This window comes from Giraffa tippelskirchi, chromosome 9 (genome assembly GCF_054371585.1).
Source record: "Giraffa tippelskirchi isolate mGirTip1 chromosome 9, T2T-mGirTip1v1.2.pri, whole genome shotgun sequence".
In the NCBI taxonomy this organism is placed as follows: Eukaryota; Metazoa; Chordata; class Mammalia; order Artiodactyla; family Giraffidae; genus Giraffa; species Giraffa tippelskirchi.
In genome coordinates this window covers 2348486-2371636 of record NC_137283.1, presented here as the reverse complement: position 1 = coordinate 2371636, position 23151 = coordinate 2348486, and the positions used below count along the sequence as shown (strand labels likewise).

Genomic DNA, 23151 nt, shown 5'->3' with positions numbered 1-23151 from the left:
TGCTGCTGTTTACAAACTATTATTTATAACCATTTGAGGGTATAAGCAAAATACTTTACCAGTACTACTGCTAGTATAAAATAAATACGATAAAAAATGCAAAAATTTCCATTTTCATCTTTATATCACTTAAAATGTATATTTTTCTGTGACTTTTATATATATTTACAAATAACCACATATAAAGAAATAAATATGCATAATCAGGATACTGCTGTCCCAGAAAATAGGCAAATTATAAACAGCATTCTTAGAATACACAATGGGGAAAAACAGCCTCTTCAATAAATGGTGTTTGAAGATTGGAGAGCTACATGCAAGAGGATGGAACTAGGCTGTTCCTTACATCATATACAAAATAAAGTGAAAATGGGTTAAATACTTAAATATAAGACCTGAAACCATAGAGCTGAAAAGATAGACAGCAAACTCTTTGACATCAGTCTTAGTAGTATTTTTTTTATCTGTCTTCTCAGGGAAGAGCAACACAAGCCAAAATAAACAAATGGAGCTACATTAAACTATAAAGCTTTGGTCCTATGAATAAAACCATCAATAAAATGAAAAAGACGACCCACTGAATGGGAGAAGATATTTGTAAATGATATATCCTCTAAGGGGTTAAAATCCAAGCTATACAAACTCAACATCAAAAAAACCAACAATCCAATTGAAAATGGGCAGAGGGCCTGATTATACATTTTTCCAAAGGAGACATACACATGGCCAATAGACACACAGGAAGACCTGCACATCACTAATCACTGGGGAGACGGCATCTTACCCCTGTCAGAAAGACTGCCGTCAAAAAGGCAAGGGGCACCATGCGCCGTGAGGACCCAGACCAAAAAGAGCCCTTGTGCCCTGCTGGCAGGAATTTAAATCGAAGCATCCACTGTGGAAAACAGTACAGAGGCTCCTCCAATAATTAAAATATAGACCTACCGGGTGATCCAGCAATTCCACCTCTGGGTCATTACCCAAAGAAAACAAAAACACTGTTTCAAAAAGATTTTTGAATTCTGATGTTCATTGTACTGTTATTTACAATACTGATGATACAGAAGCAACCTCAGTGTCCACTGATATTAATAGATGAATGGATAAAAAAAATTGTGTGATACACAATGGAATATAGTCAGCCATTAAAAAAAAAGAATGAAATCTTGCCATTTGTAACAACATGGATGGATATAGAGGGTATTATACATAGTGAAATAAGTCAGACAGAAAAAGACAAATGTTGTGTGTGTTTGCTTTCATGTGAAGGTAAAAAAAACCAAACAGGACAGAAATAGACTCATAGACACAAAGAACAAACTGGTGACTACCAGAGGGGAGAGGGTTGGGGGACTGGGCAAGATAGGTGCGTGGAACTAAGAGGTACAAACTTCCGGTAATAAACAAATCATGGCATATAATATATGACATATGTATATAAATATATATAATATAGAGCATATATATTATATATATAGTATACAATGTATATAATATATAGCACAATATAGTCAATAATATTGTAATAACTTTGCCTGGTGACAGACGGTGACTAGGTTTATTGTGGTGATTATTTCATTTAGTATTTAAATTTCAAAAGACTGTGTTATACACCTGAAATGAATATAATAGTGTAATTCAACTATACCTAAATAAAAAAATAAGACGGCCCCTCACACTTTCAAAAAAATAGTGCTCTTTCATTAAATAAGTTTTTTACTAATATATTCCTTAAAAATATATTATTTATTTCTACAAGCCACAAAATTACCAAATATGCTGTGTAAATTATAAAAATAAGATTACCAAACATAAAATAATAGAAAGTGAAATTTTTAAACAAAATAATTACAAATAACACAGTCAATTTATTTTTAAACAATTGTTTTACAGAAATGAAACATTTATGATGATTTCAATGCTTCCTAGCTCCCTAGCTGCAGTATGTCATTTTCCACAGAAATCACCTCAGATCGACTTTCTAATTTTCTCGAGATACTGCTGATTAACTTAAGTAGTTTTAAGTACATTTGAGATTTGATACTCTGTATTCTCCACCAGCAAGTCTGACAGTGCCACTTTTCCTACAGACTTTGCTCACTGCATGTCTCGGTGTCATGGTTTAGTAATTCTGGCAATATTTCAAGTTTCCCCGAAATTGACAACCCACACCAGTAGTCTTGCCTGGGAAATCCCATAGACAGAAGAGCCTGATGGGCTACAGTCCGCGGGGTCACAAGAGTCAGACAGGACAGAGACTAAACAGCACCAGCAGCAAAAAGATTATGACGCCCCAAAGGCTCGGATGCCAGTGTTTTATCAGCAGTAAAGCATTCTTTAATCTTCCTGGGTCGGGGAGATCCCCTTGGAGAGGAACATGGCCACCCGCTCCAGTAGTCTTGCCTGGGAAATTCTATGGACAGAGGAGTCTGGCACGATACAATCCATGGCGTCTCAAAGAGTTGGACACGGCTTAGCTGCTGAATCACCACCAGCACCGCATCTGTGTAGACAATGCTATAGCACACGATAGGCCCAAAGACTGTGTAAACATAGCTTTCAGACCCACTGGGAAAGCAAGGAATACCTGTGACTTGCCCGGCTGCGATATTAGCCTTGCGGTGATGGCCTGGAAACGAGCCCACAGCATCTCCAAAGTGCCTGTATTTGGAAACGTGGTCAATAAATTTTTGTGGAAAACAGCGCAATAGTGAAATTGCAATATCTCAGGGGAAACCAATCAAGATTTTAGAAAACAGCTTAAAAATTCTAGTTTCTCGAATATTCGTGACTCACCAATATCACATCCTCTGTTACAGTCATCAGTGGGTGGCAATGATAGCTTTTTATGTTGTTGTAGTATTTCATAGTACTCATACTTCCTCAGATGACATGTTATTTAGAATATCAAACAGACAAGGTATTTGCTTAGCATCACAAAACTTTCTTTAATGATTTCCTTAATGACAACATCATTGCATTTAATACAAAAACCGAAATTTGTGACTTGGAAAGTTTGGTTTTGGATCACAGATGGGTTGATTGTGGGATTCCCGGTCAAAATCGGCCCTCTTACTTTTAGTTTTTATCTAAAACAGAGAAGTTCAGACCTGTGTCAGCAAGTTGCAGGGGTTTTTTTTTTACCACAATAATAAATTCTTCAGAAAAATCACAATTTCTTTCTAAAAGGAATCTCCTACTCTCTTTGAAGTTTTGAGAATATTATATCTTTTGAGTTTGGTTTCTGCAACATTTTGCTTATAACTTTCACATATTAAACATATGGTAAATTAGTACTAACCAAATGTTATGAATGTTATAAAGTATAAATGTTGATACTTTTTCAAGTTTACTTTGGTTTATATTCTAGAATTCTTAGATTAATATCTTTATTAATACCATCAAAATAGTCTAAAAGAGCTTTAACTTGCTTCAACTTGTGTTTGTATTAGTATGATGTTACCAATTTCATTTCCTATGAAAAATTCAATGGTGGCCAAGTACGTATATTTGGCAAATGTGTTTTCAACAGTCTTCAACTCCTATTGAGTCTACAAAGCAGTTGTACAGTTTGTGCAAAAGATAAAAGCTGCTCAGTGTTGTTAGATTTTTTGCTGTCTCATTTCCTCCCAGCTTAAAAATGCACAGAAAGCAGAATGCAGGATATTCTATCATTTTCAAACATCGTCAGTTGCAATTTGGTATGTTTTCCATGAACAGCTATGCTCTTACTGTAGTCTGATTTTAGATGTCCAGATTATATCTTTGTAAGTAGTCCATTACACATATATAGAATCATTCTTGAGCTGGTGTTACCTATAGGTTACAATTGTAAAAAACAGTCACATTTAGGATACAAGACTTGCATTTTGAAATTCACACATCAAGCAGCTATGTCATCTGTTGTACGTGACTTAGATTGTATGTATAGGAGCCAGATTGCACTGGTTGGTGAAAGCCGATTGTTAAAACATGCAGGAATTTTGTGAGTCAGTTATTAAACCACTGGAAACTTGAAATAAGCTTTGTTAGTGTTGTTTAATTTACCATTCAGTGTTACCATTGAAATTGGCTTTTTTATTTCTTTTTTAATAGAGTCGGTTTATCAGCACACCACTAGTTGTATCTATAGTAATTGAATAATAATTAGCAGAGCTCACCTTCATGAAATTAAATAATTTGTTACTTTCATCATTTATAATCTTAATTTTTGGTTTTGTAGTTCATCCCCTCAGTAATGTACAGTGTTGTTATTTATCTTTGATGTTTATATTATGGATAAGTATGAGTCATGACATTGTCAAATTCTGCTATGATTTCTACCAAATGAAGAAAAATCCCAGTTTGGCAATTTTTTCTCTGAATGCTAATTGTTTTGCTAACCACATAGATATTTATAGTATATATTACTAGTAGCATGTTACATTTTCTTGTTTTAAAATAATTATTTTCTGTCACATCAATAATTATATCTTCTTTTCAAGAATTTTAAATTTTAAACATTCAGTAACATGTTTGTGGTGCATTTCACTCGATTCCTGTTTTACAACAATTGACTGATAAAATCTGCCACCATTTCCTTCACTTGGTTGTTTTTTTTCCATCCTTAAAGAATTTACAAAATAAAAAAAAAAAATTTTTTTTAGAAAGAAAGGCTTTCAAGCTTAAAAAAAAACTAGTTAGAATTTTTTTCCCACTGTCAGAATTCTTGTGTAAAAAGTTTCCAGAAACTTCTTACCTGTGCTTTCTTCTGCAAGATAAACGTTTGTTACTTGAGATGGATCATCTCTTCAGGAGGCGGTTCTGCGGTTTAATATTCAAAGACAAGTAACTAAATCAACAGAAAGTACATATCGTTTAATGGATTCTCCATTTTTTTCTCTCATTTTTTTTAAAAGGAATTCATCCATTCTTATTAACGTGAAAATAAAGGGTGGATTCACTATCAACCCCTCTGAGATAGTGTTAGGTGTCTGCACTGGATTCTTCTGAGACTGACCTGGCATTGAACAATCCAAGTAATTTTCTTTCATTTTACTGTTTAGTAGATTCCCATTTTCTATTTTTTCTGACTGTGATATGCTGTTTTCTTAGCGTTCGAATACTGGGCGGAAATAATGTGATCATTTAATTTACAATCAAATGTGTATTCTTTTAAAATTATATTTATTTAAATGAGCCATTAAACTTTAACAGCGATCAAAACTGCATGATAAAATGTTCACAACAGCCAATAAATAATAGCTGTGATATAATTCAATGATTATGTGGCCATGGAAAATAAATATTAGGTCCTTATTACATAGTCATTCATGTCAGTTTAAAGTGTTGTTAGACTTAAATTGAAATACTGCGATATTATTTTCATAAAATAAATTACAGTACTGTGAACTGCAAAACGAGACATCAGATTTGGCTGACTTTTACTATAGGGACTTTCTCTTTTTCATCTGAAGATATTTTCTGATGCATGTGTGCTAAATCGCTTCAGTCGTGCCCAACTCTTTGCCACCCCTTGGACTGGAACCCGCTAGGCTCCTCTGTCCATCCTCTGTCCGTGGGATTTCCCAGGCAAGAATCCTGGAGTGGGGTTGCCATTTCCTCCTCCAGGGGATCTTCCTGACCCAGGGGTCGAACCTGTGTCTCCTAGGTCTCCTGCATTGCAGGCGGACTCTATCGCTGAGCGACTGGGGAAGCAGGAACGTGTAAAGGACCTTCCAGTGTTAGGAGCGTTGTTTATCGCTAAACAAGTCTTCTGTTCGTGGAACCGCTTCCTTCTTCAGGTGTCAAAGCAGAGTGATACCTGTCTCCTCTGTCAGTGAGAAGGTATGTCACTTGGTTGGTCAGGGAACCGACATAACGAATACACAAATAGCCTGTCTTTGCAGCCTAAAACATTCTAATAAAACTATAAAAAGTATTTCAAAATAGTGGAAGTCTACCCTGTGAGCAGTCGCGCGCATGCATAGGACACAGCCCGTACATCTGTGAACAGCAGCCGTGCTCCTCTGCGGACACGCGCTTGGGAAGGTTCAGAGCCCACTTCATCACCGCGGTGTGAGCCCCGCACCAGCAGTCAGTTACTGATTTTGCTGTTTCTAGCACTAGAAACAAAACTTAAACTAGTTAATTTGATCAATCCATTCCTTTTGTGATTTCCTCCTCTGGTTTTGCTTTCTATTTTTGCTTCTAGAGTCTTTTTTTTTTCCCCCCTCTCTGAGATCATGGCACTAATGTAATTTCTGTTATTTTGTTATATTAAGAAAACTTAATATAAACTTTATATTAAGAAAACTTTTCAATTCTGTGCAGTTTTTTGTAGTACATAATATATAGTGAGATTCTAGCTTGCTCTATGGTGTACCCACCCTTTATTTGACAAGGTAAATGTTATTGTGATAATTGTTCACAAACTAGCATTAGCTTCTGTAACACCTCTTTTATTTGTACCCATTTTTGGACCATTTACCAGCTATGCTACCTGGCATAGCTTTATAATACACTTTATTATTTGGCGAGATGACTCTTCACTCCTTAAGCTTTGGATCTCTTTGTTCACAAGACGTTTTTGCCTGTTTATTCTTTCAGATACACGACATGGGGCTTTAAAGAGTGGAGATAAAGAGAGAAAAGATATTTCAAAGAGGCAAACAGAGAAAAGGCGAAAGAACTTGCAGTGGAGAATCACACTTCGGGTCCAGTGGAGCGCTGAGTTTGAAGCAGGAGGGGCATCTTTTCTCCTCATCTCAGCTATCTCAAAGCTACGTTTGCTGATAGAAGATTGTGCAGGTAAGAGACTTAGAGAAGAGAAGGAATGCATGAATATTCTAGTAGAATGATTACAGCTGCCTTGCCACAGCACTTGCTGCTTATTGAATTTGCTCTTTACAACATGTCATATAAATAGAAAGTCTCTAAAACATTCTGAGAAAGTAAAATTTTATTTTTATAATGGTTTCTCCTAAACCTGCTATTTGTTTCACACTGCCCTCCACAGAAACCTTACCTCCTACCAACTTTTGTGAAGTTGTCATATATTCTTTTAGTAAACCCGAGTCAAGATTCAAGGAAGCCCTGGTTTTAAAATGTAGAGGTTTTGGCTTGGTTTCATTTTGAGGTTTTGGGGGTTATAGAAACTCAAAGCAAAATGAAGTCTCTATAAATCCTCAAACCTCCATTTTATAAGAAGTATTTTTGTGATACCCTCTGTTCTATGCCATGAAATTTATAATTAACCTATCTACACATAAAGATTTTTAAGAATTAATGTCTACATTTAATATAAAGAATAAATAGAAGGAAAGACATTCATAATCTCAATATGTAAATGCTTGGTCACAGTCACACGACAAGGTGTCAAGAAGTTGTAGATACTTGTAAATCTATGTAGCAATCACCATGAATACTGTAGCTGTTCGTGAGGTGCAAGGTGTTGGCAACTCAAAAGCCTGAGTTGAGAGACTGTCAGTAACATGATTTTCCAAAATGGTAAACCACTGTTGATAAAATTCAGTCTAAGACAAAAAACAATCTTCTCTTGATTTTTATGTGTCTACATCCTTGAAAAAGTCAGTGTATACAGAAAACAAGTTGAAGTTAGCCTCAATTCATCACATTCATCCACTGTCTAATGCATTCCAGAAGTACTATAATGTAAACCCTTGACATTCCTAAAGGATAGACTCACAGACACTCAAATGGGACATTCCCAGTATCATAATGAGATGAGAGACTGGATCCACCGTTATAATCTCAGACATGTTAGACAGATAGGAGTGAGCACAGATAGAAGAAAGGGGGATGGGTGGGTGATCACACCCAAGACAAGCTCTCAGACCAAAATTCCAGACAATGCACGGAAAACAAACACCAAGAAATTCAGCCAACAGAACCAACAGCCAGGAAATAGAGTCAGCCTCTCTAAAAAAAATTTTTTTAAATATAGAAGAGTCTGAAAATGATTCCACCCGTCATCCTCAATGAGCTCTGTTAGCTACATAAATAAAATATTTTCACTTTAAAAAGTCTGCTATTTTTCAGGATAATTACGATTACACATATAACCTGAGCTGGGTGTTTTCTTTATGTGGACCACTTTGAAAGTCTTTATTGAATTTGTTGCAATGCTGTTTCTGTTTTATGTTTTGGTTTTTTTCTCCACAAGGGATGTGGGATCTTAGTTTGAGCCCGCACCCCCTGCACTGGAAGGCGGTCTTAACCACTGGACCATCAGGGAAGTCCCTGAGCTGGTCTTTACTGCAGTTTTTTCTTGAGGGAGTGTCACATGCCACAACAGGAAGAAAAAGGCTGTTTCAAACTGAATTTTAAATCATTTTAACCAACAGATGAAATGTCCTAGGGGTTCAGAATCAGAGACCTCAGCATCATTCACTCCAATGCCGATCCCACCAGAATCTCAGACCTCTCCACACAACCCACAACACCTTCACAACCCTCTCCTAGTGAAATCACTACTTCTGAGGGCAGTCTAACTATAAAGGTCTTTGTCACTACATGAATTCAGAACACGACTGGAAGCAAAGTGAGGCCGCGAGCCCTGCAGCAAACCTGAATCTGTCACTTACGGGCTGTGTGAATTCAGGCAGGTATGATACAACATCTGCACACCTCCACTTCTATACCTGGTAAATGCAGATGCTCATAATAGTACCTGCTTCCCCGGTGGCTCAGTGCTAAACACTCCGCCTGCCAATTCAAGAGACACACGTTCGATCCCTGGGACTGGAAGGTCCTATGGTGCGCTTCAGTCCCTGGGGTTGAAAAGAGTCAGACACAACTGAGCAACTAAACAACAAAAACGACAACAGGAACACCTACTGAACTGTTTGTTGCAAGAATGAAGAGTTAACTTGTATAAGATGATTGAGAGTTCCTGGGAGATAGAAAGCGCTACATAAATGTTCACAGAAAGCCCCATGTGGTCTGCATTTAACTCTGAATACTAGAAAAGTGCTGGAGTTGCAGCTAAGACCCCAGGTCCTCGTTTGCCTTCTCACATGGTGTGATTGCAGCCCATTAGGCTGCATTTGGCAATACTCTTGAAAACTGGGTTCCTAGATTGAATCCTTAATTCAGGTGTGTTTGGACCTGTGTGACGCAGAATGCATTCAGGCAGCAAATTAAAAGTACTCTACTTCTAATAATAATATGTCCAAAAATCATATTTGTACAGGGAGCTTGGATCTCAGACAAAATGAGGTGGTCAAGAACTTGTCTTTGTTGTTCAGGACCTGAGTACGGTTTGTAGTGTGAGTCTCTGGGGGCAGAGACTTAACGAGTCCGTTTGCATCAGCTTGCTCCACTTCCCCCAGGGTTGCATCAGAACTCTCGGGGGGCTGTAGGTTCACAGAGCTCATTGTGTCAGAGTGCCAGGGTGGATGGGTTTCCCAGGTGCTGCAGTGGTAAAGAATCTGCCCGCCAGTGCAGGAGACACAGGAGACAAGGGTTTGATCCCTGCATCGGGAAGATCCCCTGGAGAAGGGCAGGGCAACTCACTCCAGTATTCTCGCCTGGGAAATCCCACGGACAGAGGAGCCTGGTGGGCTACAGTCCATGGGGTCACAAAAGGGTCGGACAGGACTTAGCGACTAAACAATAACAATGACAACTGGGGGGACTGGGAGAGGGCACCCGGTTGTCAGGGGGCATCTACACTACTGCCCACTCAGGTGCCCTGGTTTTCCTGTGAGATGTCAGTCACTGGTCGTTAGCAGACCAGCACCATAGCCTCCTACCCTACCGTGTCCTTCCCATCTTTTTAAGACCCCAGTGTCACACCTGTGTGGGGGGAAATTCTACTATATGCTGCAACTCCGATCTTGGGAAACTGCTGTGTTTTCAGGTGCTAGACCCATCCTTTGTGCAGGGCGTGTTCACACCAGGAACCCCTGAGGCCGTGCCACACAGCACTGAGGCTCCCCATCAGCTGCGGGTAGGCAATGGCTCCGTGTCTCCCCAGCTCCACCCCGGGCAGCACCCAGCGACAGAAGCCCGTGTCTTCTCTGCTGTCCTTCCTGCAAACTTAGCTCCGTTTCCTCTACCCTCGGCCCACCCCACTGCCGCAGGAGGCTCCCGGGTCTCATCACGTCCCCTCTGAATCTCCCCAACATTCAGAATAAGGAATCTTTGTTCATCTCTTTGAAGTAAATACTGACTCTGATTCATCGTGTTTTCTTCCAAATGAGACGAGGCCCTTGAAAAGCCGAAACTTCTGACCTTTATCAGATTTCTTAAAGTCCGCTTTCTGCTACGGCATCCCTTTTCCAAAAAGAAGGCAAATGCCCAGCTCCCCAGTTGAAGGTAGACAAAAGGAGAGTGTTAAGAGCGACAGGAAACATGAGGAAAAAATACTAGTTAGAGTTAGAAAACTTGTCACATTATTCCTTTTTGGATGTCATTCAACCAGACTGAATCAATTCTAAGATCAAGTAAGAAATATTTTCTCAACACCTACCATATAGACCAGATATTGGGCTGGTGCTAAGTCATCAAAGATAAATAAGGCCTGGACCTTGCTCCCAAGAAACTTATTCTCTTATACCTCAAGCAGGTCTCATTCTCCTCATTTCCTCTTCTGCTTTATTTAAGATCATATAATTTTTCAGTTGTATAAGTTTGTCTATCTCCCTGCATAAGTTTTCTTATTTTCTAGTTTTATGCACCTCCTACTCATTCTTCACATTGCCTACTGCATAAATCGAATCACATCCTTGTTTTACTTAAAAATCTGCAGAGGGCTCCATCATCTTCAGGACGAAATGCCTGGCATGATCTTAGTGCTTAAAAATATTTCTTTCAATTCTGAAAACAATTCTATCAGGTAGTTATTATGATCTCAAGTTTACAAACAAAGAAGTTGAAGCTTGAGAAGCTGAAACCATCCTGATCGAGTTCACAGAGCTGGGAGAACCAGCACCCAAATCAGTGTTCTTGTCTCTACACTCACTGCTTTTAATGTTAGACTTACTGCTCTGGTCTCCAAACTCAGTCTCCCTCTTACATGGAGGAGTGATTTATAGTGGGACTACTGGACTACTGCCACTGTGACCCCATTACTCCATCAGTGTAACAAGTAACCGTTGCTTGTTACTTATTAATAGTTTCAAGCATAGTTACAAGCATGGTCGCATGCTATTATTTATCTTCACAATGAAAAAGGAAGTAGGAGGAGGACACTTACCTTGTCAGCCAGATCAGTCCATCAGTCACGTGAACCTTATCAGTTCACGGGTGACACAATTGAGCCAATCACCCTCGAGTCCAACATAGGGTCCACAGAGACTTAAAGATGAAACACTCAGTGACCTTAGTGTTCTTAGATACTCAGCGTGCATGCACTACGTCACTGAGAAAGGAGAATGGAAATTCCAACCTCCCAAATCCTCTGTCCACTAAGCCATAACGCAACACACAAATCCACTCATCCAAATGAGCCTTTGCATGAGTCAGCCCAGTGTAACAAGCAGCTTAACACTTTCGAAAGCTTCAAAATATGGCACTTAATCACATATCTAGGAAGAGTGTGGTACAGCTAAATACAGCTAAATGGCGGCTCACGTGCAAACCTCAAAAACACCAACGTTGCTTCTGACTGTAAACCTCACTCAAAACTTTTTCCCAAGTGGTTTCAATATTCAGTTGGAAGAGTAACAGTTGAACTTAATGGTTTTCTTTTCTCACTTTTCTTCAGAAACCAGTCCATCTCACTGCTGCGGTGCTTGGAAACCTTTTTAGACCCATGACCCTCTTGGATAAACCTGAAAATCTCATGACACCATCTGCCACCCCACCTCTAACTCCCAGCTTGAGCTTGTACAGGGAACAGGTTCTATTTCCTGCATGTCATGGCAGACAAGAAAAAAATTCTGGCCTTTAGTTTTCAAGTTATGTGAAAAAATATATTTTACTTTCCATAAGAGATAAGTGAAGTCAGTCGAGTCCGACTCTTTGTGATCCCATGGACTGTAGCCTACCAGGCTTCTCTGCCCATGGGATTCTCCAGGCAAGAATACTGGAGTGGGTTGCCATTTCCTTCTGCAGGGGATCTTCCTGACCCAGGGATCGAACCCAAGTCTCCCGCATTGCAGGCAGACGCTTTACCCTCTGAGCCACCAGGGAAGTCATTACTTTCTTTGTAAATACATTTTAAAAACTTTTTTCAAATCACGTAGCATCCTCTCCTAACACCCCACCCTGTCCCTTCCAGCTACTCCATCAACTAAGTGCTTCCACATGGTGATAATGCATGGTCTATTTCATGCAATATTGAGGCTCAGTGTAAGGCTCCAAATGGGTCTAATTGTGAAAATAGTTAGCATATTTGTCCTTCATAAAAGAATTTCTAGTTAAAAAAGAAATCAAGTAATAGACCCGAAATTCAGAGACGAAGCTATTCAGGTGTTAAGGGCACAAAAGGATTGTTTAGCCTCAGGCTTTCCATGTCAGACTTACGAGGTCCAATTTTTGACCCTGAGGCCTAGGGATCTGGGTTATAAACAAGCAACCGAGATCAGTCTAATAACCACTTGGACTGGGGACCCAGTTACTCAGTCTTATCCCATTATTTGGCAAGTGAGGAAACTGAAATGCAAAGAGATGATAGGCAGCTTACCTAGTTCACAGACCTCACTTCACTTTCTACTGGGTATAAGAGCAATTAAAAAAAAAATCTTTCAAATCTGATATATACTTGTCAGGCATAAAAACCTTGAAGACATGGTACTAAGTAATTTAAGTCAGATTGTTGTGTTGCTGTTTAGTTGCTAAGTCATGTCCAACTCTTTGCAACCCCATGGACTTCTCTGTCCCTGGGATTTTCCAGGCAAGAATACTGGAGTGGGTTGCCATTTCCTTCTCCAGGGGATCTTTCCCTGGATCAAAACTAGGGATCAAAACTACATCTTTTGCGTCTCCTGCATTAGCAGGTGGATTCTTTACCACTGAACCACGAGGGAAGCCCTTAAGTCAGATAGAGAAAGAGAAATACTGTATGATCTATGATCTCACTGATGTGAAAAAAAATCTCACAGAAACAGAGACCGAATTTGTGGATCCCAGAGGTAGAGGATGAGGAGTAGGTGAACTGGGAGAAGGGGGTCAAAAGCATAAACTTCCAGTTATAAGAAAACTAAGCTCTAAAAATGTACAACATGATCACCATAGTTAAGAATACTCTATTATCCATTTGAAAGTTAAGAGTAAATTTTAAAAGTTTCATGAGAGAGAGGGATCAGCATTAATGGAAGAACCAGTTCTCTAGCAAATCACCCCAAAGCGATGACAGCCTTATATCTGTATTAGTTTGAGAGGGTTATCATAACCAGATCCCACAGAATGGATGGCTTAAACAAGATAAATTTATTTTCCTTTAATTCTGGATGGCTGAGATCGAGGCATCAGTAGGTTGGCTTCTTCTGAGGTCCCTCTCCTTGTCTTATCTTTTCCTTCTGTCTTCACATGATCCTTCTGTGGTCTGGGTATCCCAATCTCCTCTTAAAGACACTCAGCCACATACAACTGGGGGCTCCTCATATGCCCTCATTTTACCTTTCAGAAGACTCTGTCTCCAGATGCCATCATATTCTGAGGTCCTGGGGGTTAGGACTCCAATATAAAATTTTTATAGGAACACGAGTCCGTAAGAGCTTCTAAAGGATTGTTAATGCTTTACTTATAATCACGGTCATCAAGAATCATTAGACATACAGAAAGCTCTCTAAACACACTCACTCACTCACTTATTCAACACACCTCAAAGAAAATTAATTTACATAACAGGGAAAACTTTAAAGATACCAATTAATATCTTCAGAGAAATATGAGAATATCTCAGATTGCCAAAACCAGAACTGACTGTTATGAAAGAAGAGCAATCAAAAACAAAGAATTTGAACAATTCAATGATGATAACAAAATATAAATAAACACACAATGAAGAGAAGAGAAAGTCTAGGATATCCCTCAGAAACCTGAAGCCCTCCCCCCGACAATATATGAGGCTTCTCAAGGGGCGCTAGTGGTAAAGAACCTACCTGCCTGCCCACGCAGGAGATGTAAGAGACTCGGGTTCGATCCCTGGGTTGGGAAGATCCCCTGGAATAGGAAATAGCAACCCACTCCACTATTCTTGCCTGGAAAATCACACAGATGGAGAAGCCTGGCGGGCTACATCCACGGGGTCACAAAAAGTTGGACATGACTGCCATGACTTCGTACACATGCACACAAAATATATGAAGGTGAACCTGTGAAGCCAATGAGAGATTAAGAAGCTCAATCTAAGAGGTTGAAAAGCTATTAAGAATTTCAGAAAGAGATAGCAGATAAAAATGAAGAGGATATCAGAGAAATAGGACTGAGTGTTCTGAAATCTCTATGTCCAACCTGTTCCTCTGTCTTGAACACCCCAGGACCAGGGAAGGGAAAAAGGAGTTTCTCCAACACAGCTGACTTTTGGGCAAAGCTTTGATACAGGCAACATTGTAAGAAATTTCAGAACTACAGAGTGAGGGCCCAGTGAGGGTAAGAGGCATGGTGAGCGTGGAGTGGGGGAAATTTTAGGCACGGGGTCGTCCCCGGTCCTTTTCACCTCCAAGAGCTAGTTATGCTTTTTTTCTTCTAGACGCTTCCCCACCCCCATAACCGCCATACTTCCCAGCAGAGGAAACTTCTCTCGGCTTTCAGCCCGGGGGAGGAGGCTGGCCCCCTGAGCACTCTGCCGCAGCGCTAGGACCCTGTCCTCTGTCTCTGTCTTTACCGTTTGACTGTGAGTCCCTTGAGGTCAGGGGACATTTCTCTCCTCATTGTTTCCTCTCTGAATGACTCTAGCATAGGGATCAAGAATGTTGACTGGCTGAAATAGAGTTGCTGAATGATCCAGCAATCCCACTCCTGGACGTATACCCAGATAAAACTATAGCTCAAAAAAGATGCATGGACCCCAGTGTTCACAGCATCACTATTCACAACAGCCAAGACATGGAAACAGTCTAAATGTCCATCGACAGATGAATGGATGAGGAAGAAGCAGTACGTATATGCAATGGAATACTACTCAGCCACGAGAAAGAACGAAATGATGCCATTTGCAGCAACATGGATGCGACCAGAGATTATCAAGCTAAGTGAAGTACGTCAGAAAAATAAAGACAGATACCATATGATATTACTTATATGTGGAATCTGAAATACGGCCCAAATGAACTTAACTATGAAACAGAAACAGATTCACAGATATAGAAAATAAACTTGTGGTTGCCAGGCGGGGGACTGGAGGGACAGCGATGGAGTAGGAGGTTGGAATCGGGAGATGCAAACTGTTACATTTAGAAGGAATAGACAACAAAGTCCTATATTCAACCTCCCGGGATAAACCATAAGGGAAAAGGATATGAGAAAAGGGAGATATATATATATATATATATATATATATATATATATATATATATATATGTAACTGAGTCACTCTGCTGTACAGCAGAAATTAGTACAATTTTTGTAAATCAACTGTAGTTCAATTAAAAATTTTAAAAGTTTAAAAAGAATGTTCATTGACTGAACGATCACTTTTCCAAATGCATGGTCTTCCAAATATAGATGCTCAAACACGGCAGAGCCCATTCACTAATCGTGTCCAGAGGCAGAAAGGCCTTGATTTTTGTTTTTGTTTTTGTTTGTTTGCTGATCTTACAACAAAGGTCGATGAACTCAAACATCCTCTGCGGCTAGACAGGCCAAGTGCATGAGACGGGGAGGCCAGTCGGAGCGCACACTGATCCTCAGAGGCGGACAGCTGGCACTCCCTCCGCGGAGCTGCTGTCCTGGGACACTGTGGGCCCAGCCTTGCTTTGACCAATTTTTCAAAAGAAGCCTGAAATCCAGATGTTGTGTGGTATGGTAGCCAAGTCAAGCAAGTCATCAAGGCCAATCACATCTGTGGTCTGAAGTTGGCCCGAATCCTGGCCACTTGCAGCCTCAACCGAGAGAGTCTTATCCTTCTTTCTGCTCAAGCGTCTCTCCATCTAGAGGACTGTCCTGAGCACTGTGACTCCACCAGCACTGCACACACACACACACACACACACACACACACACCACACTTATATTTGATCCTCTTAAGTTGCTTAACTTTTCACAGCTACTATCCCTATCTGGCATTATTCCTCAAACTACTTTGTGTATTTTTTTTTTCTTATGTGTGTCTGCTACTAGAATGTCATTTTCACTACAGCAGGGTCCCTGTGTTTTGTTGACTTCCCCAGGACATGAAACAGTGCCTGGAATACATACGAGACAAAATGTCAACTGCTTAAATAGTGAGTGTTCCTGTCTCCTCTACTTCTCTGTGGGATGCATGCCCTTGTCAGACACCCAAATACATCAGTAGAGATTCTTGTAAGTTTCTTGTCCCTAGTCCTGAACTGGAATTTCACCATAAGTGCCTCCAGTCTTCCAAAACTGTGATGGAGGCTCACGCTATCAGATGAAAATCTAAGCCCTCGCCAGAGACTTAAAGCTCACAGCTGAAGACCTGGAACCAGCTGGAAGAGAAAGAGCCTTCAGGGGCTGTGAAGGGGTTCCACAAGGGGGCCAGTCTGCAGGCAGGCCCTTATGCTGACTGGGGAAGGAGGAGGCAGGAGAAGGGGCCAAGTTCACAGGAGGCGGTTCTTTACTTTCCTCCAACAAGTTCAAGCCTGGGAGAGCCCGTCTCCAAGGAGCCTGAGATGAAGATGGGTGAGAGGAAGGGAGGGGCAGCCTGGGGGCCAGGATAGTTGTCCCATGACCCTCGGGGCACAGGCTCTGGGAGGGGGTCTGTGAGGTCATGTGAACACAGAGGCACCTGTCTTAACCCCCTACCCCCATCTCATCTTCCTTACAGTTTCCTATGTTTTACCACATATGTTTACTTCCTTGTTGTCATTCATTATTAGTTTTTTCTATAAGTGAATCTAGCTGCAAAATTATTCCATTTACTTCAAAATAAAATTTCATGTGACAAGCACTCATGATCACTATACCCTTTCTCCTTGGAAGAAAAGCTATGACAAACATAGAATATTAAAAAACAGAGACATCACTTTTCTGACAAAATTCTGTATAGTAAAAGCTATGGTTTTTCCAGTACCTATGTATGGGTGTGAGAGTTAGACTATAAAGAAGGCTGAGCACGAAAGAATTGATGCTTTGGAATTGTGGTGCTGGAGAAGACTCTTAAGAGTCCCTTGAACAGCAAGGAGATCAAATCAGTCAATCCTGAAGGAAATCAACTCTTAATATTTATTGGAAGAACTGATGCTGAAGCTGAAGCTCCAATACTTTGGCCACCTGATGTGAAGAGCCGACTCATTGGAAAAGATCCTGATGCTGGGAAAAATTGAAGGCAAAAGGAGAAGTGGGTGGCAGAGGATGAGATGGTTGGATGGCATCACTGACTCAATGGACATGAGTTTGAGCAAGCTCCAGGAGATAAAGACAGGGAATCCTGGAGTGCTGCAGTTCATGGGGTCGAAAGAGTCAGACATGATTTAGTGACTGGCCACAACATACATAAATAGGTAAAACACACACACAGGCATTGAGAACAAAATAGTATTATTAAGTCCTAGATAGCGGCCAAAGTTCTTTGCATAGACTGTGGAGTTTTTTTGCTATTTGCTGTTTTTTGTTCTGTTTGGTTTTTTTTTAATTAATTTTGTTGGGGGGCATGGTTGCTTTACAACATTCTGTTATTTTTCACTCTACAGCAAAGTAGAGAATATGCAGACATATATCCCTTCCTTTTTGGATTTCTGATATTGATGGACCCAGAGACAGTCATACAAAATGAAGCAACCTAGAGCCTGTTTTATTTATGCTCATCTAAAGCGCAGTTTGTTGTTGTTTTTAGTCACTAAGTTGTGGCCAACTCTTTTGCCTCCCCATGGTCTGTAGCCTGCCAGGCTCCTCTGTCCATGGAATTTCCCAGGCAAGACTCTGGAGAAGGTTGCCATTTCTTCCTCCAGGAGATCTTCCTGACCCAGAGATCAACCCGTGTCTCCTGCAAACCCATGGCGGATTCTTTACCACTGAGCCACCCGGGAAGTATTCTTGACCTACCTGGAAGGAAGGCAGGAGAACTTCCAAAGGAGCAAGTCTACATGATCCTGACAGTCAACAGTATGGCCCTGATTCATGGCCCCAGGTGCACACAGGAAAACACAACTCCCAGGCTTGGGAGTCGCCTGGGACCAGCAACCCCTGCAGGGAACGATGGAACTTTCCATCGCCAGGCCGGCTTGGGTGTGGAACCTTTACCTGGAGGGTCTTCGTCGCTGCGGGTGGTGGGCTGGAAACAGCAGGGCCTGCGGAGTGAACAGGAACCAGGGGACTTTAGTGCTGCGCCTTCTGCTGGTTCAGCCTCCATTAAACTAGACTGCGCAGCTTCTAGCCCCATGATTTCAAGGTTCCAAGTGGGGAAGGGCAGATGCAAAAGAAAACAGGTCTCTTAAGATAGAGGCCCCAGGACTGGAAGGAAAGCTCATCAACCACATTCTACTTGTCGAAGTCCTGAGAGAGCTCCATTCAACAGGGATGAAAAATAGGTCTAAGTTCTTGAAGGGAGTAGAAGCAGCATTGCTTGGCAAAGGGGTGTGGACTTACTGGGGACTCCTGTCTTAGTGACCTATCTTCTGTGTAGCCACCTTTGTGGGCCCCGAAGCTCTCATATCTCTCTAATCACACTCTGCCTTTTTAAAGCTTCTTGGTGCCGCTGTTTTATACAGTGAACTAGGTTGGGAACTGCTAACAGGAGCTCCGTGCTGATGCAATTGAATTTAAGCTAAGCACTCAGACCCCCAGTTTGTTATCAATAAACAGAGTGAAAGTGGGTGTTTTCTTTGATAGTTAGGCTCTTTTTAAATTTAGTTTCTATTTTCTATTGTGGTTGTTTTACAGTGTTGTGTTAGTTTTAGGTATTGAGCTAAGTGATCTATTATACATCCATCCATCCATTCTTTGTCAGATTCTTTTCCCATATAGTTTATTACAGAGAGTTGAGCAGAGTTCCCTGTACAGCAGGTGCTTCTGGATCATCCATTTTATATATATTATTGTGTGTGTGTTAATCCCAAACTCCTAATTTAGTCCTCTGTCTGCATTTCCCCTTTGATAACCGTAAGTTTGTTTTCTATGTCTGTGAGTCTGTGTCTCTTTTGTAAATAAGTTCATTTGTATCATTTTTTAAAGATTCCACATATAAGTGATATGATACGATATTTGTCTTTCTCTGACTTACTTCACTTAGGGTGATAATGTCTAGGTGCATCCATGTTGCTGCAAATGGCATCATTTCATCCTATTTATGGCTGAGTAATATTACATTGCATGTATGTAGCACATCTTTATCCATTCATCTGTTGATGGACATTGAGATTGCTTTCATGTCTTGGCTATTTTGAATAATGCTGCTGTGAACACCGCATGTATCCTTCTGAATTATGGTTTTCTCTGGGTATATGCCTAGGAGTCGGATTGCTGGGTCATATGGCAGTTCTACCTTGAAAGTGTTTTTTTAAAAGACAGTACTGTTTTCTTTTGTCACAGCACCGAGAAGTAAGTCCCCGCTAGCTTGGAGCAGTACAACATAATGCAGTGTACCACTGTTAGAAATGCTGCCTGCCAGGTTCCACCCCGGATCCACTGACTCCGAGTCTCTTGGTTGGGTCCCACCATTTGGGTTTAACAATCTTTTCCGGGGGCTCTACTGCGCGCTGCAATTTGAAAACCACCGACGTGGTGTCAGACATCCTACCAGACTCAGCATCCCTACTCCGCTGCTTTACCAGCTGCCTAGCTTTGGGTGAATTAATCTCTCTATGCCTCAGTTTTCTTTTCCAGAAAATGGTCAGAGTAGAGAAACGTATCTCACCGAGTTGTTGAAAGGGTGAGATGAGGTAATGATATAAAGCTCTGAGAACCACACCTTCACCTTCTGTGTATAGTGTCAGGGTCTGTCACTGCTCGGCTCCTGGATCATGGCGTTTAGAGCAGCAGTCTGGGTATGATACAGCTAAGGGCATTTTTGACGGAAAAGAATATTGACCGATGACAGAGGGTGGGGAAAAGCATTGAAAATCAGGATGTTTACAGGGAACTCTACTCTCAATATTCTGTAATAATCTATATGGGAAAAAATCTGAAAAAAGAATATATATATACATATATATATAAAACTGAATCACTTAGCTATACACCTGAAACTAACACAACATTGGAATATCAACTATACTCCAATATAAAATAAAAATTAAATTAGAAAAAGAAAATCAGGATCCTTTCAATTGTCATTAAGTGGAACATGGTCATGTCAGAACCAGGTTAGGGTTAGCTTTGGTTTCCCCAAATAACTAGTTTATAATTACATCTGTAATGTTAGAAGAAAGGCAAGGGTGAATAAACCCTGGGGTTGATCTCGGAGTGAAAGCTAGTAATTCTAAATGTGATGTAAGAATTCTGTCCTGTGAATTCTGTGTTCTATAACAAGATCACAGAATGGAAAGGCGTCTCTCTCCACCCATCTCCTGCAAGCTTCTCTTGCCCTCTTCTCTCAAGTCTGTACTCAAAGTCCAGTTCTGTGTCAGCCTTCCCTGGGCAACCTCCTTAAAATTTACATGCACACACATATACACAAACATACACACATATAAACACACACACATGCACACATACATACATATACACACATACACACACATACATAGATACACAAAAACACATAGACACTTATACACACACCCATAAATGCTTCTGATCCCCCTCCCTCTTCTCCATGTTATTTATTTACCCTTAAGAATTAGTGACTAGGCTTATCATGATCATTTTGAAATGTGTAGAAATATCAAATCACTATGTTGCATAACAGGACCAACATACTGTTGTAGGTCAATTATCTTCAAATTGAAACAAGAGAACTATTAGAAAAAGAGATGAGATTTGTGGTCATCGTAGGTGGGGGCTGGGGAAGGGGGAATTGGCTGAAAGCTGTCAAAAATAGAAGCTTCTGGTTTTAAGGTAAATATGCACTAGGGGTGTAATAGTGTGCAACATGGAAAATATAATGAATGCTGCTGTATGTTATGTGTGAAAGTTGTTCAAAGAGTAAATCCTAAGAGTTCTCATCACAAGGAAAAATATTTTGTCTATCTTTTTAATGTCCCTGCATGAGACGCTGGATGTTCACCAAGCTTATTGCGGTCATCATTTCATGATGCACGTAAGTTGTATCGTGATGCTGTGTACCTTGAACTTATACAGGTCTGTATGTCAAAGAGTATATACATATATATATATATAAAGCTGGGGGAAATAATGACCCCCATCTCACAATGTCTGCACTATTTCCTTTGTTTCCTGCTGGTAACAGACAGCTCAGCTGAAACCCCGTGGAAGTAAGTTCTCAGAGGACAGGAGTTTCGTCTGCTTTCTTCACGGTGTACCCCAGTACCTGGCCCCTAGTAAGTAACCAGAAACATTCTTGAATAAACGGGTGATATTAATACCTTTAATTAGGTACTCTCTCAAACAGAGAGAGTAAAACAGGATCTGGAGAACTGAGGTTGTGACTGGGGAAGGTGAGGCTCACCTACAGGTGAGACAGAACCATTGCGCACCCAGGATGCTGCAACTGAGCCTGGGGTCAGGAGTCATCGGGCGCCTCTCAGGCACAATGGAGAGATTCTATATTCGGTCTCTACCGCAGACCCATCAGGTGCATAACCTCATCTCTGAAAACAAGGAAACCCAGGCTGGGAGACCTGTACGTAACTCATCAAGGGCTTGTACAGCTGGGGAGAAGCAATGTAGACACTAGATCCAGGCTTGACCTCCAAGCGCAAGTCATTTCTTCATTGTCAGTGCAGGAGATGGATCCTCAGAAAGGTGAACTTGGAAGGCTGACTGTGGAAACTGGGCTCCACATTTTTTATTTTTGTCTAGACCTGCCCTAGTAATTTTATTGACGGTAATAATATAATAATAATAATTCATCCTAGCCAGTATTGGTTTGGTGCTTAGTATGTGAAGGTATCTTACATAAATTACCTCACAATTCTCAGGATGACCCCTATAAAATATTTTCTTTTATTATCTTAGCTACAGTCCATGGAGTTGCAAAACTCAAAGGTGACTTAAGTGACTAAACCACTACCACCACTATCTTATCTTATAACAGGCGACTCCTGGGGCTTAAAAATTTCAAGATTGCCTAAGGTCACACAGCTACTGAGTGGTGGAGCTGAGGTCCTTTGTTAGATGTTTGAAACAATAGCATTTAAAAAATAAATCCGCAGAGATTGATAGTAGCAATGTAACCAGGTTATACTGAACCCCGTCTGCCTGTTGGTAAATCCAGCCCTGAGTACACTGACATTTGTGAATCTCTGAATGTTTTCCTGATTTTTCTATCCTAGTGACAAGCAGATTCCCTTAAAAGAAAGAAAACAAAGACTAAACATACAGAGTTAGTGAGGAAGAATGCCTCCAGGATGGTCACCTTCTTTGTAGGCGCCTCACATTCTTTGTTTCTCCAAAAATAGGAAGTGATTTCTGTCTAATCATATCTAATGCAGGATTTCCAGTTCTCTCCACTTATTCTGCCATATCTTTAAGGGTTTCCCCGCCGTGAGGATGGGAGGTGACATTTCAGGAGTTCTCTGCCCGAGCACCCGCTTGCCACATCCTTCACGTTGGTTTTCTGATGTGAGCTATTATCCACGAGTCCCAGAGCTGAGACGTGAACTCCGTTTCCTGGAGGACTCTGACCAGAATTCCCTGAAGTGAAAGGCCAGTCTTTTACCCACCAACATCCCACTTTTTGTAGCTAATCAACTGGCTAAGTCCTCTGAAGTGAAAAAATGCACATTTTTGTTGCCTGCAACTTACTGAGGCTGAACGCCTCTCACAACAGCAGAGCCTGTGGAGTGCCTGCATATTAGGGATGAGTGATTTCTCACACTTAATCTGTTTCTACCCACGACAGCCGGGCTGGTCCACCGGGCCTCCAAACTGAGATATCATATTTCCCACATTTCTTGCTTTTCCTTCTACTTGTGCTCCATTATTTATTAAGGTCTTGAATGCACCTGGGGCTCACCGCCA

The 23151-nt window shown here is 40.8% G+C and overlaps 3 long non-coding RNA genes across 5 annotated transcripts in view; 2 read left to right on the top strand and 1 right to left on the bottom strand.

Moving 5' to 3' along the window:
• LOC145520486 (uncharacterized) overlaps positions 1-2821 on the bottom strand; it is a 28406-nt gene extending 25585 nt beyond the window's left edge. The window contains exons 1-2 of the long non-coding RNA XR_014064502.1: positions 2797-2821; positions 2588-2661 (exon numbers count right to left, since the gene is read on the bottom strand). This is a non-coding gene — a long non-coding RNA (uncharacterized LOC145520486). The remainder of the gene's footprint in view (positions 1-2587; positions 2662-2796) is intronic.
• The window catches only part of LOC145520487 (uncharacterized), a 199995-nt gene extending 189866 nt beyond the window's left edge, over positions 1-10129 (top strand). The window contains exon 4 of one of the 2 annotated variants that reach the window (XR_014064504.1): positions 6589-10129. This is a non-coding gene — a long non-coding RNA (uncharacterized LOC145520487). The remainder of the gene's footprint in view (positions 1-6588) is intronic. The other variant, XR_014064503.1, reaches the window with a different exon arrangement.
• A 10397-nt stretch (positions 10130-20526) lies between these two features.
• On the top strand, positions 20527-22927 carry LOC145520490 (uncharacterized). 2 transcript variants are annotated; one of them, XR_014064509.1, is made up of 4 exons: positions 20527-21066; positions 21221-21309; positions 21419-21509; positions 22663-22927. It is a non-coding gene; the product is annotated as an uncharacterized LOC145520490 (long non-coding RNA). The 2 variants fall into 2 exon arrangements; XR_014064510.1 differs by having other exon boundaries at positions 20543-21066; positions 21181-21309.
• Positions 22928-23151: the final 224 nt, after the last annotated feature.